Source organism: Triticum aestivum, chromosome 5A (assembly GCF_018294505.1).
Source record: "Triticum aestivum cultivar Chinese Spring chromosome 5A, IWGSC CS RefSeq v2.1, whole genome shotgun sequence".
Lineage (NCBI taxonomy): Eukaryota > Viridiplantae > Streptophyta > Magnoliopsida > Poales > Poaceae > Triticum > Triticum aestivum.
Window position 1 is genome coordinate 475289425 of NC_057806.1, and position 20183 is coordinate 475309607.

The window sequence follows — 20183 nt, forward strand, 5'->3', positions numbered from 1 at the left end:
CTCAAGGATATCAATTGAATTCCTGATGAGAAATACCATCCTTACCCTCGATGATTTGTGTTATCATCGACCACTCGATTGCCTTCCGTTCAACACAAACTTGTTCGTGTTTTGTGTTATACCTTGAGATCCTTGCTATCCAGCATTTGTTCTCCTTTACCTTGGAGTATTACCATCTTTTATGTCAAGAATGTTGTGAGAATTTCACCACCTCTTAAGAATTCTTGGTATCGTGATACTTCTCACCATCACCATTCTTTCTTGGTCCTCGTGTTGATTCCAACCGGGGTACCAACAAGTGAACGGTGTTGTTTGGATTCTGCACTTCTAGCAACCCTATTGCTTTGAAGTTAATGGCCGGCCGTTCATTCTTAGACTATTGATTATTGAATCATCATTCTGACATTGGTCGTGCAACCCAACCCATATTTGGGGCGCACCTTTCAACCAATGTTTAATTGTGTATGTTTTCCTTGAGCATACATCATTATATCATTTGATCCGACAAATGTTATCTCCTTGTTCACATAACTGTGGAAATCCATCTTTTTGGATACCCCGTTAAATTATCACTAAGTCCATCAGCCACCTCCTCATCCTCTCCTTGGCTTAATGATGAATCCCTTCGTGTATCCAGAGTCTGACCTTTGCTTGAAGACCATGGCAATGCTACCTCGAAGCATGTCTGTGGTACTCCAATTTTCAATAAGAGCATTTGAAGAACAATGCTAAATTTTCTCTGTCCATTATCCAAATACTGTTGTTTGGGCTATGTCATGAAATCCTCTCCCCTTACCTAAATGGTTTTCTACTTACTATCCTGTCATGGATATCATGCTCTGCTTATCCTTGGAAAGGATATACCCCTGAAATATATGTTTAAACACATTTTCCTTTAAATTGTTTTCTTTAACCTTTCTTGCGATCAATATGATCTAAGTAGTAACAATTCCCTGCTTATGTAACCAACTCGGTGCACAATTCTGTCAGAAAGACCCTGTTGCTTTTGTTGATGACATTCCGGTAACCACCGATGGACGAGAACTTTGCCTACTAGTCCGCCTCGTTCAACGAGCAGGAAAATGATTCTCTTCGTCCCTCGCCCTTGGTACCGATGTTCTTGCCGACATAACCGACAGACTACCTCTGACATGCCTTGCTAACATATTCGTGCAAGATGTCACCGCCCTTCCTACTTTTAACCCACATGGTGGGCCCATAACCCACAGTTCCACAGGAACAAAACCTGGCTCTCCTGTACACCACCTGTTTCCAAGGTTGTTCCTCGCGCTTGACTTCGTATGTAATTCACGGCCCACCTGTCTAGTGATCTATTCTGGTATGAGGCGCAATACCTATTCTCGTTGCCCTGAAACCCTTTCACCTTCTGGTTAGGCATCGAACGATTGCCTATCCGTTTGAAGCTTCTCATGGTACCTTCTTACTTCGCTCTCGATATCTTCTTAAGTTTCAAATCGAGAGATACTTATGCTTCTTCCCTGAGTTAACCGTCTGATGCTCGATCTTGTTAGAATCCATCCATATTGACTTTTCCCTTCTTACCCTTTCGTATGTACGGTGAAGATCCTGAAGGAAGGACGACAACTTCATTATGATGACCTGAAGCAGAGAAATGAAGACATCAGCGCTATGGATCGACCACTTCGAGAAGAGCAACCAAGACCGAGAACACTCGTTAGAAATTCGTAACCAGAACCTTCCCCCTCTACTCCGCCTCTTAAATCTCGGGACGAGATTTCTTGTAGTGGAGGAGAATTGTGACGCCTGGATAATTAAGCTACAGTGATCCCAGGCTAATGGTGCCATGTCACCCCGGTTACCGCTACTAATCTATCGTTAGATCAAAACCGGTCCAAAATTCAAATTCAAAGTTTGGTAAATAATAAAAGTTTTTAGACTTTAAAATAAAAATGTTCGGTTTGTACTAAATATTACATAGATAAATATGGTGTAGTAAACACATTTTTATAAAAGGCCTAAATAATTTAAAATGATTTAAAACAGAAAAGTAAATAAATAAGAGAAAGGAAAATACAAAAAAGAAAAACTAAACCAACAAACAAAGAAAAAAAACCTGGGCTTCGGCCCGGCAGGACGCAAGCCCCCCCCCCCTCCTTGGGCCTCGGCCCACCAGGTCTAGCCGGCCGGCCTCCCCCACTCATTATCCACTCATCCCCCACGACGCAAACCCTAACCACCCACACCCCCACTCGCTCTCTCCCCTCCCCCCCCGATCCAGTTCTGGATCGGGATCGGGCCGACGCCCCGCGCCACCCACGACTCCGGCGCCCACCCCAGTGCCGCACCTCGCCGCACGTCTCGCCCTCCTTCCCGAAGCCCACCTCATCGCGACGCCCCTGCCTCTGGATCGTTCCGCCATTGCCGCCGGAATGCCACCGCCACGGCCACCTCGTCGTCCTCCTCAACACCTCGCCGGAGCTGCCGTGTCACTGCACCTCGTCACCACGTCGCCGTCGTCACCGTCTCCTCCCCGCACCCCACTGCCTTGACCCTACGCTCCCACGGTGAGGCCTCGTCCTCCCCTGTCCCCGCGCCATATGCGCCTCCCTCGATGCGCCACCGCGCGCACACTCACCATCGCGTCCGCCGCGCCCATCGTCGTGAGCCCCGCCTCACTCGCTCGCCGCTGTCCGAACCGCCCCTGACCTCGCCCCCTGCAACCTGACCGCGCCCCACGTCACTCGCTCGCCGCCAAACCAGCGCTCGCCGAGCTCGCGGCGCCCGCGACCACTCTCTGGCCCCGCCCACGGCTCACCACCCCAGTGCGCGCGCCGGCGACGCTCGCCGCCCTGCCTTCTCCTGCGCCGCTCGCCCGCGGACCCCCCTGCTACCGCGCTGCCACGCCGCTCGCCGGCGACACCCCGCCGTGCCCTGGTGGCCTCGGCCCCCCGGACGGGCTCGACCCCGCACGGGGCGCCCGTAACCGCATCGCTGGCAACCGCACGCCCGCTATGGCCCTAGGCCACTGACCGAACGGGCCCAGCCCCCCCAAAAAAAGATATAAACAGGAAATAAAATAAAAATGAATTAATAAAATAAATAAATAAATAGTGAATTAATTAACTTAATTAATCTTGTTTAGTTAACCTAATTAACTATTGTGAGTTAATTAAACTGTGATTAGATTAGTTAAATCCTAATTAGAGTAAACAGAGTATGACATGCGGGACCCACACGTCAGATTGACCCAGTCAACTCCCTGTTGACTGCTGACGTCATGCTGATGTCAGCATGCACTATTCTGGATAATGTTAGAATTAAATAGTTAAATAAATTCTAAAAATGATTAAAACTTTAGAAAATCATATAAAATAAACCGTGGCTCAGATGAAAATACTTTCTACATGAAAGTTGCTCAGAACGACGAGACGAACTCGGATACGCAGCCCGTTCGTCCGCCACGCATCCCTAACATATCCAACTCGCAACTTTCCCCCTCCGGTTCCTCTGCCCGAAAACGCGAAACACCGGGGATACTTTCCGGATGTTTCCCCCCTTAACCGGTATCACCTCCTACCACGTTAGGTCACCTCTAGCACAACGTATTGCCGCTTCTTGATTTTTGTTACTTTTGATTGCTCGGTTATTTATTGTGTTCCCCCTCCGTTACTTCTTTCCGGTAGACCCTGAGGCCGATGCCGGTACCCCTATGATCGACTACATCGACGACCCCTCCTTGTCTGAACAACCAGGCAAGCCCCCCGTTTGATCACCAGATATCGCCTACTCTTTTCTCTATACTGCTTGCATTAGAGTAGTGTAGCATGTTACTGCTTTTCGTTATTCCTATCCTGATGCATCGCCTGTCCTTGCTACTACTATTGTTACCATTACCTGCTATCCTACTGCTTAGTATAGGGTGCTAGTGTTCCATCAGTGGCCCTACACTCTTGTCCGTCTGCCATGCTATACTACTGGGCCTGATCACTTCGGGAGGTGATCACGGGCATATACGATATACTTTACACAGTTACATTACCTATGCTACTGTTCGGAGATGGGGGCTGAAGGGGCAGGTGGCTCCATCCCGGTAGAGGTGGGCCTGGGTTCCCGACGGCCCCCGACTGTTACTTTGAGGTAGAGCGACAGGGCAGGTTGAGACCACCTAGGAGAGAGGTGGGCCTGGCCTTGGTCGGCGTTCGCAGATACTTAACACGTTTAGCGAGATCTTGGTATTTGATCTGAGTCTGGCTACTGGCCTATACGCACTAACCATCTACACGGGGACAGTTATGGGCACTCGACGTCGTGGTATCAGCCGAAGCCTTCGTGACGTCAGCGACTGAGTGGATAAAACACACCCTTATGACAACTAGAACCGGATACTTAATAAAACACACCCTTCCAAGTGCCAGATACAATCGGTGATCGCTCTCTCACAGGGCGACGAGGGGAGGATCATCGGTTAGGATTATGCTATGTGATGATACCTGGAGGACTTCACTTTACTCTCTTCTACATGCTGCAAGATGGAGGTTGCCAGAAGCGTAGTCTTCGAAAGGACTAGCTATCCCCCCCTTATCCCGGCTTTCTGCAGTTCAGTCCACATATAATAGCCTTATTCCAGTTGATACCAATGCATACAGATGTAGTATAGTTCCTTGCTTGCGAGTACTTTGGATGAGTACTCACGGTTGCTTTCTCCCTCTTTTCCTCCTATCCCTTCTACCTGGTTGTCGCAACTAGATGTTGGAGCCCAGGATCCAGACGCCACCGTCGACGACGACTCCTACTACACCGGAGGTGCCTACTACTACGTGCTACCCGTTGATGACGACCAGGAGTAGTTTAGGAGGATCCCGGGCAGGAGGCATGCGCCTCTTTCGATCTGTATCCTAGTTTGTGCTAGCCTTCTTAAGGCAAACTTGTTTAACTTATGTCTGTACTCAGATATTGTTGCTTCCGCTGACTCGTCTATGATCGAGCTCTTGTATTCGAGCCTTCGAGGCCCCTGGCTTGTAATATGATGCTTGTATGGCTTATTTTATTTGTAGAGTTGTGTTGTGATATCTTCCTGTGAGTCCCTGATCTTGATCGTACACGTTTGCGTGTGTGATTAGTGTACGGTCAAATCGGGGGCGTCACATAGGGATTGCCATGCAACGAATGCACTAAGAGCTATAAGTGTATGAAATCTTAATATGAAAACTAAGTGGGTGTGCGTCCAACCCTATAATGAAAAAATCCTACTAGTATATGAAAGTGACAACATAGGAGACTCTCCATATGAAAAACATGGTGCTACTTTGAAGCACAAGTGTGGAACTAGCATGCCCCTTCTCTCTTTGTTTTTTGTTTTTTATTTTTTCTTCCTTTTTTTCTTTTTTTCTTTTTTTCTTTTTTTCTTTTTCTTCTTTTTTTCTCTCTCATTGTCCGGAGTCTCATCCCAAATTATGGGGGAATCATAGTCTCCATCATCCTTTCCTCACTAGGGCAATGCTCTAAAAATGAATAATGATGATCATCACTTCTATTTACTTATAACTCAAAAGAAATAAAAAAATTACAACTCGATACCTAGAACAAAGTATGACTCTATATGACTGCCTCCGGCAGTGTACCAGGATGTGCAATGATCTAGCATAACAACGATATAAAAAATGGACAAGCCATGTAAATATCATGCTAGCTATCTTACGATCATGCAAAGCAATATGACAATGAGTGCTCACGTCATCAAAACGGAAGCGGTGGAAGTTGCATGGCAATATATCTCGGATTGGCTATGGAAGGGCCATAATAGGTAGGTATGGAGGCTGTTTTGAGGAAGATATAATAAGGCTTATGTGTGATAGAGCGTATCATATCACGGGGTTTGGATGCACCTACGAAGTTTGCACCACATCTCGAGGTGAGAAATGGCAATGCACGGTACCGTAGAGGCTAGCAAATTGCGGAAAGGTAAGAGTGCGTATAATCCATGGACTCACATTAGTCATAAAGAACTCATATACTTATTGCAAAAGTTTATTAGCCCTCAAAGCAAAGTACTACCACGCATTCCCCTAGGGGGATAGATTGGTAGGAAAAGACCATCTCTCGTCCCCGACCGCCACTCATAAGGAAGACAATCAATAATAAATCATGCTCCAACTTCATAGCATAACGAGAGACTATACGTGCATGCTTCGGGAATCACAAACCTTAACAGCAATATTCTTACTAACCACAACCGTTTACTAGTACCTCCGACATATTCCATCTCTATATCGCAAAACAATTGCAAGGAATCAAACATATCATATTCAGTGATCCACGAGTTTTATGTAGGATTTTATGATTAACCATGCAATTGACCAATTCATGTTGACTCTCTAAATAGATATAAGTGAAGCATGAGAGTTTAATTCTTTCTTAAAAAAGATCATGCTCTAACAAATATAAGTGAAGCAAAAGAGCATTTTACAAACAACGGTCTTCTATGTGAAGAGAAACAGTCAATCCAAACTTCAAATGACATAAGTGAAGCACATGAAACATTCTATAAAGCCATACTCAAAAGATATAAGTGAAGTGCAATGAGCATTCTATAAATCAACCATGGACTATCTCATACCAGCATGGTGCATAAAAGAAAAGTAAAAACTAAGCGCAAAAGACGCTCCAAGATTCACACATATCACATGAACGAAACGAAGACGAAAACATATTGATACTTGTTGAAGAAAGATGGGATGCCTTCCGGGGCATCCCCAAGCTTAGACGCTTGACTCTCCTTGAATATTTACTTGGGGTGCCTTGGGCATCCCCAAGCTTGAGATCTTGCCTCTCCTCCTTCTCCACATATCGAGACCTCCTCGATCTGTGATCATTTCATCCACACAAAACTCAACAGAAAGCTCGGTAAGATCCGTTAGTATAATAAAGCAAATCACTACTCTAAGTATTGTTGCAAACCAATTCATATTTTGTTTTTGCATTGTAGCTACTGTAATATAACTTTTTCATGGCTTGTTCCACTGATAGAATCGATAGTTTCATCAAAACAATGCATCAAAAATAGAATATGTCTTAAACAGGATAGTCTATAGTAATCTGAACATTCACCATACTTATGGTACTCCCAAAATTCTGAACAATTAGGACAAAATAAACAACTTGTATATAAAGACTGTGCAAAAAGTTTTAGAAACTTTCAACGTTCTAGTAAAAAATGTAAAATCGCGCACTACAGCCAAAGTTTCTGTTTTTGCACCGCACATACCAACAAGCAATCTACTCATCCTAAAGGAAAATCTTGGCACATTATTTTTATAATACAATGGAATTGTACAAGGGGGTAATTATTTTTGTGAGAATCCTCATGAAAAATTCTACATTGTTTCCATGAGCATGAACACAAGTTTTCAAGGTCGACCCTCACTTCCCCAATGCATAACTTCCAATCACTTCTCTTTTGTAAAAAAGTTTTTAAGTTCCCCTCTATATTTTTTTGTTTTTAAACTTTATAAAAGCACTCAACAGAAAGAAATGACTCTCTAAAACTTCCGGGTTGTCTCCCTGGCAGCGCTTTCTTTAAAGCCATTAAGCTAGGCATAAAGTGCTCAAGTAATGAATCCACCCAAATCCCAAGGTATATCAAAGCCAATTTTAATTAACAATGATTTAGCATTTAGTAATTAGCACAAAGCAACATAAATCATGCAATGATGAAGTCTAACTCCCTTTCTATGCATTGGCATGTCATACAAGAACAATTCATGCACATCAAGTGAAGGCCAATACATAGCATAAGCAGTTTATTGCAATTCTATCGTGTTGGAAACATAGAGAGGCGGAGATGTAGTTCCTCTCTCATAATAATTGCAAGTAGGAGCAGCAAACAAATTCATATTACATTCATCAAAATTATTGTGTGCAATAGTAAAAGGCAACCCATCAATTTAATCCTTAATAAGTGCAAACTTCTCTGATATAGTGTAGTTGGGAGAATTCAAAAAGATAATAGGATTACCATGTGTGGATGCAATAGTAACAATTTCATTATCAACATAAGGAACTATAGCAAGTTCATCTCCATAAGCACAATTCAAATTGGAATCATGGCCACAAACATAGCAATCATCAAGTTCATCAAAAAGGGACATTTCAAAAGAATCAACGGGATCATAGCAATTATCATAGCATTCATCCTTCAGTAAGCATGAAGGGAAATTAAACAATGTATGAGTTGAAGAATTACTCTCATTAGAAGATGGGCACGGGTAGCTAATCTGCTCTTCCTCCTTTTGTTCTTCGCTCTTCTCATCATCTTTTTCATCCAATGAGCTCACAGTTTCATCAATTCCTTCTTCCATAGACTCCTGCAAAATATTAGCCTCTTCTCGGACAGTAGAGATTTTCTCAATAAATTCATCAATATCAGAATTATATTTATAGTTATCATAGCAATATTTAAGGATGGCAAAATTTTCAGGTCTATAAACATCATCATCAAAAGCTTCATACTTTAAAAACAAAGATTCAATTTCATAAGCACCCTTAAAAGCAACAAATTCTTCTATTCGTTCCACATCATAGTAATCATATATACCATTAGCATAAGAAGACAAGGTTTCGTTATCATTAAATTTGCATGAAAGGGGAAGATGTGGAGCGTTCATCCTAGAGCAACAAGTATAATCATATCTCTAGCATAAATTCCAAGCATACCAATGCAACATATCAATTTGATCCCATAATAGTTTCCCTTTTTGTGTCAAGCGATAATCCCCAAAGTATTCACGTTGATCCAAGTTGAACGGGGTTTTCTCAGGATTATCAAAGTAGTGCATAATATTTTTCACATAACGAGCATCGAGGGTTTTAGGAGGTTCCCCATCTCCATGAGTAGCAAGTCCCGCTAATTTTTTTGGTGTTTAGTGTTCCATATCCATAACTAAAGATAGAGAACAACTTAGAACAAAAAATAAAAATTACTTAGTGATAAAGCAAACAATCACACACGAGAATATTCACCCCACGCTATTGCTCCCCGGCAACGACGCCAGAAAAAGGTCTTGATAACCCACAAGTATAGGGGGGTCGTTTGTAACCTTTTTCGATAAATAAGAGTGTCGAACCCAGCGAGGAGCTAAAGGAAGAACAAATAGTATTCCCTCAAGTTCTATCGACCACCGATACAACTCTAGGCACACTTAACGATTGCTTTACCTAAAACAAGTATGAAACTATTTTGCAAGAACAAAACTACGAGTACTTTGCGAGAATAAAACTACGAATAAATTGCAAGGTAATAAAAGTAGATAGCTTTTTTCAACAAGAAAGTCATTTGTTCCTAGGTAATAGATAACAAGTACCGGTAATCATTCTTGTAATTTTATATGAGGGAGAGGCATGAGCTAACATACTTCCTCTACTTGGATCATATGCACTTATGATTGGACCCCTAGCAAGCATCCGCAACTAATAGAGATCATTAAGGTCGTGAAACCCAACCATAGCATTAAGTATCAAGTCCTCTTTATCCCATACGCAACAACCCACTTACTCGGGTTTAAGCTTCTATCACTCTCGCAACCCACCATAAGCAAATCATGAACATATTGCAACACCTACAACAGGGGCCCCTCACGTTCGCGCGAGACAGAGGGCACCGTAGGACACACCATAAATAAAATATACAATCATACCAACCAAGATCACGATTAACCCATAGGACAAAACAGATCTACTCAAACATCATAGGATAACCATAGATCATTGGGAAATAATATATGGAGTTGAGCACCATGTTTAAGTAGAGATTACAGCGGAGAGAAGGGGTGTTACACTGCTGCATAGAGGGGGAGAGAGTTGGTGTTGACGGTAGCAAGATTGTTGATGTATATCACCGTCACGATCCTTGCCCCGGCGGCACTCTGGCGCCACCGGGAGAGAGGGGAGAGAGCCCCCCTCCTCCTTCTTCTTCCTTGGCCTCCCCCTAGATGGGAGGAGGGTTCCCCCTCTGGTCCATGGCCTCCATGGCGGCGGAGGGGCGAGAGCCCCTCCGAGATTGGATCTCCCTCTCTGTTCTCTTCTATTTCATGTTCCCAAGATCTGGCCGAAAACCGTTTCTTATATTCCCAGAGATCCGTAATTAACTCCGATTGCACTGAGATTTTAACATGATTTTTTCCGGATATAAGCTTCCTCGCGCCCTGATACGTCCATTTTGCATCATGCTTTTATATTGATATTTATTGCATTATGGGCTGTTATTACACATTATGTTACAATACTTGTGCCTTTTCTCTCTTATTTTACAAGGTTTACATGAAGAGGGAGAATGCCGACAGGTGGAATTCTGGGCTGGAAAAGGAGCAAATATTAGAGACCTATTCTGCACAACTCCAAAAGTCCTAAAACTCCATGATAGTCAGTTTTGGAATATATTAAAAATATTGGGCGAAGAAAGCACCAGAGGGGGGCCACCCACTGTCCACGAGGGTGGAGGGCGCGCCCCTGCCTCGTGGGCCACCTGGAAGCCCCCCGATGTCCATCTTCTGATATAAGGTGTCTTTTGCCCTGGAGAAAATAAGAAGGAAGCTTTCGGGACGAAGCGCCACCATCTCGAGGCGGAACCTTGGCGGAACCAATCTAGGGCTCTGGCGGAGCTGTTCTGCCGGGGAAACATCCCTCCGGGAGGGGGAAATCATCACCATCGTCATCACCATCAATCCTCTCATCGGGAGGGGGTCAATCTCCATCAACACCTTCACCAGCACCATCTCCTCTCAAACCCTAGTTCATCTCTTATATCCGATCTTTGTCTCCAAACCTCAGATTGGTACATGTGGGTTGCTAGTAGTGTTGATTACTCCTTGTAGTTGATGCTAGTTGGTTTATTCGGTGGAAGATTATATGTTCAGATCCTTTATGCACATTAATACCCCTCTGATTATGAACATGAATATGATTTGTGAGTAGTTACGTTTGTTCCTGAGGACATGGGAGAAGTCTTGTTATAAGTAGTCATGTGAATTTGGTATTCGTTCGATATTTTGATGAGATGTATGTTGTCTTTCCTCTAGTGGTGTTATGTGAACGTCGACTACATGACACTTCACCATTGTTTGGGCCTAGGGGAAGGCATTGGGAAGTAATAAGTAGATGATAGGTTGCTAGAGCAAAAGAAGCTTAAACCCTAGTTTTTGCGTTGCTTCGTAAGGGGCTGATTTGGATCCACATGTTTCATGCTATGGTTAGGTTTACCTTAATTCTTCTTTCGTAGTTGCAGATGCTTGCAAGAGGGGTTAATCATAAGTGGGATGCTTGTCCAAGGAAGGGCAGTAGCCAAGCACCGGTCCACCCACATATCAAATTATCAAAGTAACGAACGTGAATCATATGAGCATGATGAAAACTAGCTTGACGATAATTCCCATGTGTCCTCGGGAGTGCTTTCCTTTATATAAGAGTTTGTCCAGGCTTGTCCTTTGCTACAAAAAGTATTGGGCCACCTTGCTGCACCTTGTTTACTTTTGTTACTTGTTACCCGTTACGAATTACCTTATCATAAAACTATCTGTTACCGATAATTTCAGTGCTTGCAGAGAATACCTTACTGAAAACTGCTTGTCATTTCCTTCTGCTCCTCGTTGGGTTCAACACTCTTACTTATCGAAGGACTACAATAGATCCCTTATACTTGTGGGTCATCACACCCGAAGTAGAGCCCCAACCGATGTACAAGGTGAGCACAACCCACCACCACGCGCCTGGCTTCTAGGGCGCGCCCTGGTGTCTTGTGGGCACTATGGGCCCCCGTTTGTGTTGATTTCGAGTCCAAAAAATCATATATATTCCAACATAATTCTCTGTAAAATTTTATCGCGTTTGGACTTCGTTTGATATGGATTTTCTGCAAAACAAAAAACATGCAACAAACCGGAACTGGCACTGGGCACTGGATCAATAGGTTAGTCCAATCAATCATATAAAAAGTTGCCAAAACTATGTGAAGGTTCTATAATATTGGAATGAAAGAATCAAAAATTATAGATACGACAGAGACGTATCAGCCAGCCCCTCCTGCCTTTCCTCCCATGGGAGAAAGGAATGGGGGGCGCCACTCTCCCTTGCCTTTCCCCGCACTCCAAATAAGGAAAGGGGCGCGGCTTCGGAGGGATCCCAAGTAGGATTCCTCCTACTTGGGCGCCTCCTTTGGCTGCTCCTCCCTCCCTCCCACCTATATATATGTGGGAGGGGGTCGCCTAGCAGACAACAGACAATTGCCTAGCCGTGTGCGGCGCCCCCCTCCACCGTTTACACCCCCCGTCATATTTTTGTAGTGCTTAGGCGAAGCCCTGCAGAGATCACTTCACCATCACCGTCACCACACCGTCGTGCTGCCAGAACTCATCTACTACCTCGCCGTCTTGCTGGATCAAGAAGGCGGAGGACGTCACCGAGCTGAACGTGTGCAGAACGCGGAGGTGTCGTACATTCGGTACTAGATCGGTTGGAGCGCGAAGAAAGTTCGACTACATCAACCGCGTTGTGAAACGCTTCCACTTACGGTCTACGAGGGTACATAGACACACTCTCCCCCTCTCGTTGCTATACATCTCCTTGATAGATCTTGTGTGTGCATAGAATTTTTTGTTTTCCATGCAACGTTTCCCAACAGCTATATCCATGGCTCACGCTCATGTATTGCGTGAAAATTGAAGAAGTTTGAGAACACCAAAAGTATGAAACAATTGCTTGGCTTGTCATCGGGGTTGTGCATGATAAAATACTTTGTGTGATGAAGATGGAGCATAGCAAGACTATATGATTTTGTAGGGATAACTTTCTTTTGCCATGTTATTTCGAGAGGACATGATTGCTTTATTAGTATGCTTGAAGTATTATTGCTTTTATGTCAAAATTAAACTTTTGTTTTGAATCTTATAGATCTGAATATTCATGCCACAATACAGAAGATTGCATGGATAAATATGTTAGGTAGCATTCCACATCAAAAAATTTGTTTTTATCATTTACCTACTCGAGGACGAGTAGGAATTAAGCTTGGGGATGCTTGGTACGTCCCCAACGTATCTATAATTTTTTATTGTTCCATGCTATTATATTATCTGTTTTGGATGTTTTATATGCAATAATATACTATTTTATATTATTTTTGGGACTTACCTATTAAACTAGAGCCCAGTGTCAGTTTCTGTTTTTTCCTTGTTTTTGAGTTTTACAGGGAAGGAATACCAACTGGAGTCCAAACGGAATAAACTTCGGCGATGATTTTTCTTGGACCATAAGACACCAACAGGACTTGGAGAGGGGGCCAGAAGGTTCCCGAGGAGGCCACAAGCCTACTAGGCGCACCCTAGGGGCGCCCTAAAGGCTTGTGGGCCCCTCTGGAGTCCTCCAACCCTAATCTTTGCACTATAAATTCAGAAATATTCCTGTAACATCATCCACCAAAGTACTTCTCTACCGCCGCAAGCCTCTGTTCCCGTGAGATCCCATCTTGGGGCCTTTTCTGCCACCCTGCCTGAGGGGGATTCGATCACAGAGGGCCTCTACATTAACCTTGTTGCCCTTCCGATGAAGCGTGAGTAGTTTACCACATACCTATGGGTCCATAGCTAGTAGATAGATAGCTTCTCTCTCTTTGATCTTCAATACAATGTTCTCCTCGATGTTCTTGGAGTTCTATCCGATGTAATATTCTTTTGTGGTGTGTTTGTCGAGATCCGATGAATTATGGATTTATGATCAGATTATCTATGAATATTATTTGAGTCTTCTCTAAACTCTTTTATGAATAATTAAATATCTTTGTATTTCTCTTCGAATTATTGGTTGGTTTGGCCAACTAGATTGGTTTTTCTTGCAATGAGAGAGGTGCTTAGTTTTGGGTTCAATCTTGCGGTGTCCTCACCCGGTGACATAGTAGGGGTAGCGAGGCACGTATTGTATTGTTTCCATCAAGGGTAAAAAGATGGGGTTTTCATCATATTGCTTGAGTTTATCCCTCTTCATCATGTCATCTTACTTAAGGCGTTACTCCGTTCTTATGAACTTAATACTCTAGATGCATGCTGGATAGCGGTGATGTGTGGAGTGATAGTAGTAGATGCAGAATCGTTTCAGTCTACTTGACACAGATGTGATGCCTATATTCATGATCATTACCTTAGATATCGTCATAACTTTGCACTTTTCTATCAATTGCTCGATAGTAATTTGTTCACCCACCGTATGTTTTCTTTGAAGAGAGAAGTCTCTAGTGAAACTTATGGCCCCCGGGTCTATTTTCCGTCATATATTTTCAGATCTATAAACCCAAAAACCCAAAAATACCTTGTTGCAATTTATTTATATTTACTTTAGTTTGCCCTTTTATTTACCTTTTATACCTATCTCTATTAGATCTCACTCTTGTTCGTGACCGTGAAGGGATTGACAACCCCTTTTTCGCGTTGTGTACAAATGTTTGTTAGTTTGTGCAAGTGCATAGATTGGAGACTTGCTTGTGCCTGCTACTGGATTGATACCTTGGTTCTTAACTGAGTGAAATACTTACCTCTACATTGCTGCATCACCCTTTCCTCTTCAAGGGAAAAATCAACGCAAGCTCAAGAAGTAGCAGGAACCTGCATGGGTCACCAATGATGGAATTAGATCCAGCAGATCTCGAGTAGGAGTCCCAAGCTAGTAGCCTTGGTATGATGGTAATAGATGTTGGGAAACGTCGCATGCAATTTCAAAAATATTCCTACGCTCACACAAGATCTATCTAGGAGATGCATAGCAACGAGAGGGGGAGAGTGTGTCTATGTACCCTCGTAGACCGAAAGTGGAAGTGTTTGACAACGGGGTTGATGTAGTCGAACTTCTTCTCGTTCCGACTGATCAAGCACCGAACGTATGGCACCTCCGAGTTCTGCACACTTTCAGCTCGATGACGTCGTTCGAACTCTTGATCCAACAAAGTGTCGAGGGAGAGTTCCATCAGCACGACGGCATGGTGATGGTGATGATGAAGTGATCAGTGCAGGGCTTCTCCTAAGCACTATGAAGATATGACCGAGGGTGTAATCTATGGAGGGAGGCCCCGCACACGACTAACAGATGTTGGTGTGTCTTCTAGGCGCCTCCCCCCTATATATATAGGTGGGAGGGAGAGGGAGCAGCCAAGGGGGCGCCCCAAGTAGACCGAATCCTACTAGGGGTTCCTCCCCAATTCGCCCCCCCCCCCTTCCTTATTCATCGGAGGGGAAAGGAAAGAGAGGGGGAGGGAAGGAAGGGGGAGGCTGAATCCTCCCCTTTTCTTCTCCCTTCCCCTCTTTATTTCTCCTCCTATTTCGGCCTACATGGGGGCGCACTAGCCCCTTAGGGGCTGGTCTGTCCCTCTCTTGGCCCATTAGGCCCATATAGTTGCCGGTGGGGTGCCCGGAACCCCTTCCGGTGACCCGATACGTACTCGGTACCCCCGGAACACTTCCGGTGTCCGAATACTATCGTCCTATATATCAATCTTTACCTCTCGACCATTTCGAGACTCCTCGTCACGTCTGTGATCTGATCCAAGACTCCGAACCACCAAATCACATAAATCATATAATACAAAATCGTCATCGAACGTTAAGCGTGCGGACCCTACGGGTTCGAGAACTATGTAGACATGACCAAGACACCTCTCCGGTAAATAAACAATAGCGGAGCCTGGATGCTCATATTGGTTCCTACATATTCTACGAAGATCTTTTATCGGTCGAACCGTAATGACAACATACGTTATTCCCTTTGTCATCGGTATGTTATTTGCCCAAGATTCGATCGTGGGTATCTTCATACCTAGTTCAATCTCGTTACCAGCAAGTCTCTTTACTCATTCCGTAATACATCATCCCGCAACTAACTCATTAGTCACATTGCTTGCAAGGCTTATTATGATGTGTATTACCGAGAGGGCCTAGAGATACCTCTTCGATACTCGAAGTGACAAATCCTAATCTCAATCTATGCCAACCCAACAAACACCTTCGGAGATACCTGTAGAGCATCTTTATAATCATCCAGTTACGTTGTGACGTTTGATAGCACACAAGGTATTCCTCCGGTATCCGGTAGTTGCATAATCTCATAGTCATAGGAACATGTATAAGTCATGAAGAAAGCAATAGCAACAAAACTGAATGATCAATATGCTAAGCTAACGGATGGGTCATGTCCATCACATCATTCTCCTAATGATGTGATCCCGTTCATCAAATGACAACACATGTCTATGGATAGGAAACTTAACCATCTTTGATTAACGAGCTAGTCTAGTAGAGGCTTACTAGGGACATTGTGTTTTGTCTATGTATCCACACATGTATCAAGTTTCCGGTTAATACAACTCTAGAATGAATAATAAACATTTATCATGATATAAGGAAATATAAAATAACAACTTTATTATTGCCTCTAGGGCATATTTTCTTCAATAGAGACACGGGTTTTATCCAAGTTCGGGCTCTCTCGAATAAGTAACACCCTATGTCCTTCCCGGATTGTATTGATTGAGGGGTACATGGTGCAGGTTGATCTATCACGAGATTGTGTGTGTGTATGAGTTGGCGCCTATGGCCCTCACCTCTCGGTTTATATAGATATTGGGGGTGCCTAGGGTTACAGATAGGTCGGTTACATCTTGATTCTCAAAGTCTTGTAGTACGCACCCGGCCTTCGGAAGATTCCATCTTGATTCTCCTAGGCCCGACAATTGTGGCCCATTGGTTGGTTGTTTTGGGGGTCCTCGGCCAGTCCATATTCTCGGAAGCCGACATGGCTAGAAGTCTACTAGCTGACCCTTAATTAGGTAGGCTTCTTAAATGAAAATTTAGGTTGGCCTTCTAGAATAAGTTAGGAAGGGGCAGCTTACTTCTACAGCCAGTGATCACCTCGTTGGACAGCCACGCTCATCGCTGCCCTCGTCCCCATATAGGAGAAATAGTCCTTTTTCCCGAGGAGTGATCGGGCGAGCTGCATATGGGTTAGTCAAGGAGGCGCGAGCGAGCTGCGCGGTGGCTTGCTGGAGGGGATGGGAGCAGGCAAGCGGAGGGGGTCGCGGGTTGTGTCAATAATAGATCAAGTTTTTTCTTTTTCTGAAAAATGGTCGTCGCGACAAGTAATTCGAACCGGAGCGAGTAATATATTTGAAGAAATCGTAATATACAGCCATGTATTTACCCCCCAGAAAAACAATAAAACAAAAAAGAGAAGAAAATAGAAACAATAATAGAACAGGGTCATATAGGAAAGAAGTAGGTAGAGGGCTGCAAATAAAAAGAAATTAAACGAAAAAAGAAAAGCGCGAAAACTTTGGCTGTGTGTGCGGATCACCCGCGCAAATGGGAAACGTATTTCCCGCCAACCCGCCTCCCGCCTCCCGCGTTGCCGCGTGTCCTGTTTAGCAGCGGAGTGTGTTTTCGCGGTTTGATCGGGTGCGTTGAGCGCTGATCCGACGATCGTTTGGTGGCCCGCGGACAGCCAATGAGGGGCGATCCGCCATCATCCAGTTCCCTCCTCCTTCGGCCCGGTCGCCGCCGGCTATAAAACCCGTGTGGCGTTCAGCTCCCACAGCATTCCAACGGCTATCGCCAATTCAAAAAAATGGCTACCGTGGAGGTACCGATCTGGTCGGTCGCTGGAGCGCGCCGGCTCGCCGCCAAGTACGTCGCCGGGCAGGAGGTCCGGGTGGTCGTCAAGTCCGTCGACTCGATCAAGCAGGTGCCGGAGATGATCCGGGCACTTCAGGCGCTGCGGGATGGTTGCTGCGTCATCGACTACGACGAGATCCTCTACCACCTCTCCGACATCAACACCATCTTCAGCAAGGACATCGTCGCCGCGGGCAAGATCGTCAAGGCCGCGCCCAACACCCGTGCCATCTCAAAGGCGCGCGTCCACGAGCTCCTGGGGGCCTACGACGGGCTGGTGGCCCTGCAAGTACCTGTGGATGGGGAATGCAAGCTCCAGTACCGCGCTCGTCGTCGTCACCGTGCACGCCGTCAGTTCGGCCTTCTTCCCCTTCTTCGCTTCTTCGGGACGCCGCTCAAGCGCAACAACCGCAAGGGCAAGGGGCGCCGCGGCAAGGGGCGCAAGGGCAAGAAGGAGAACAAGAAGAAGGCGTTCGTCTCCATCGTCCGCGGGCTCGCACAGCGCATGCGCTCCCTCGCGCTCAAGCTGTTCTACGCCCAGGAGTTCAACACCGCCCTCGCCAAGATCATGCGCTCCCTCCTCTTCGACATGACCCTCTTCCGCAACCGCCGGGCTCTGTTCGGCCGCGTGAAGACCGGAAAGTAAGTGTGGGTGGAGGAAATCAAGATGATAGTAGATATCAGTGTGAAGGAATCGTAACTACTATAGCATACTATGTAGCTAGAAATTTCGCCAGGAGCACTGCTACCTTTGTTTCTTGTTCCCAGTTCAATCCAGAATTTCTGTAATCAGTCCCCGTACCCGTTATTAGCAGTATTCTATATTCTGGATGTCCGTATTTGCTATCAGTATTGCTACCTGTGTACCGAAGCTATATATTAATATATGAGGAATGTTGCTCTGCTGCAACCTGTTGGCAATGTGATGCTGTTTAGTACTGTATTCTCTTTTTGTCTGTGATTTGTTTTGATGATTTGATCATCTGAGTTGGTCTTGAGACGAATAATGCAACACAAATGCAATGTGGTTTGTCTGTAGTCCCTCAATCGATTGAGATTTTGTCTATATTAGTCATTACTTAGCATTTGTGCTAGCGATAAATTGTTGTTGGCTCTCTCTGATGTAAATGATTTTATATTTGTTCTTGATTGGGTATGGTAATAGGTAATCGTTGGCTCTCTGATGTAAATGAAGTAAATAAATTTTGAACTAATGTGCTTGCGCTCATTTTACTGTACATTTCATATCTTCCAGTTGAATTGCTTTGCTCTAGTTTTTATATCTTTCGATGATCTTACCATTGCAAATTACTTTGATTGCCTATCTGGACCGAAGCTTCCATTCAACACAACGAGAAATAAGCTCCCTCTTCTGAAAGCCTTGAGTAGAGTGCTGGCAGAATTGAACAAAATAACTATAATTGCCACTATGTAGCAATGGATCCCTTCTCCATTCTTTGCCGCATTGTGCTTTTGCCTTTTCTGCCATGTTCAGGAACATCTCTTCTCTTTTTATTGTTTATTTGATGTTATGTTTTAACCCAGTATCAGTTGATGGAACCTTGAAACAGTCTTGGGACATGTTATTCCTGTGAATGGGAAGTCATCTATTTCCTGATGATGCACATTGTGTTCACTGCATATGTTTGCGCTATCTATGGAGTACCGGATGATTATTAGCTACATGTTGTGTCAGATTTTGAAGTGATGAAATTTTATGTGGCTTTCTGAGGTTGTAAAAGCTGAAAAGCATTGTTCTATAACACACAAACAGTATTTTAGTACTTTCATAGAGTGTACGTGATTCTAAGTCGGTCCTTGATGGATTCTTTATGACTTAGCCTGCTAACTTGGGCCTAATGGTCCTTCTCTGGTAGCTACAAGCATTGACCAGGGGATCAATTATTGGGCCAGGAATCAGTTTTCACGCATTGATAGGAACCTAAGACTATTCCAGTTTAAAGTCCATGGAGCCTATTATTTTGAGTTGATTTGGTACTGGGAAAAGTATGGCGATGATTCTAAATTTAAGACTTGTTTCTCAAAACATTCACAGTTGCCGCCTACCAGCTTTCGCCTTGCCAGGCTTGAGAGCTGATGCTGCTAATTCCTTGGATGTCTGGGCATTGTTATTTTTCCTGGTCAACATTGTGTTTCTCAATGAGCTTCATCACTCTAAACATAGTATGTTCAATATGCTCCTGCATCACAAAGGCTTGTTTCTCTGAACATTCACAGTTGCCGCCTAAGAGCTTTCGCCCAGCCAGGCTTGAGACTAATGATGTTTGTGTGTTTGTTCATATTTGTCCGGTGATGAAGAACATGTTAACAATACCATCTTTTGGGACTTATTGGTCGCTATGCGTCCATGCTACCATTCTGCAATTTCTGAAGCCAAATTGAACAGCTCCCGATCGTCGCAGTTTTTGCATCTTCTGGATACACAATCCTTGGATATCTCGTCCTTTTTGTTCTTGATACTGTTGTTTACCAAGTGTTAGTTCG

General features: G+C 44.3%; 2 non-coding genes across 2 annotated transcripts; both read left to right on the forward strand.

Moving 5' to 3' along the window:
- The first annotated feature begins 19531 nt into the window (after positions 1-19531).
- Positions 19532-19672, forward strand: LOC123109393 (small nucleolar RNA snoR2/U65). The gene has a single exon (XR_006452625.1). It is a non-coding gene; the product is annotated as a small nucleolar RNA snoR2/U65 (small nucleolar RNA).
- A 16-nt stretch (positions 19673-19688) lies between these two features.
- LOC123109119 (small nucleolar RNA SNORD14) lies at positions 19689-19805 on the forward strand. The gene has a single exon (XR_006452413.1). It is a non-coding gene; the product is annotated as a small nucleolar RNA SNORD14 (small nucleolar RNA).
- The last annotated feature ends 378 nt before the right edge of the window (positions 19806-20183 follow it).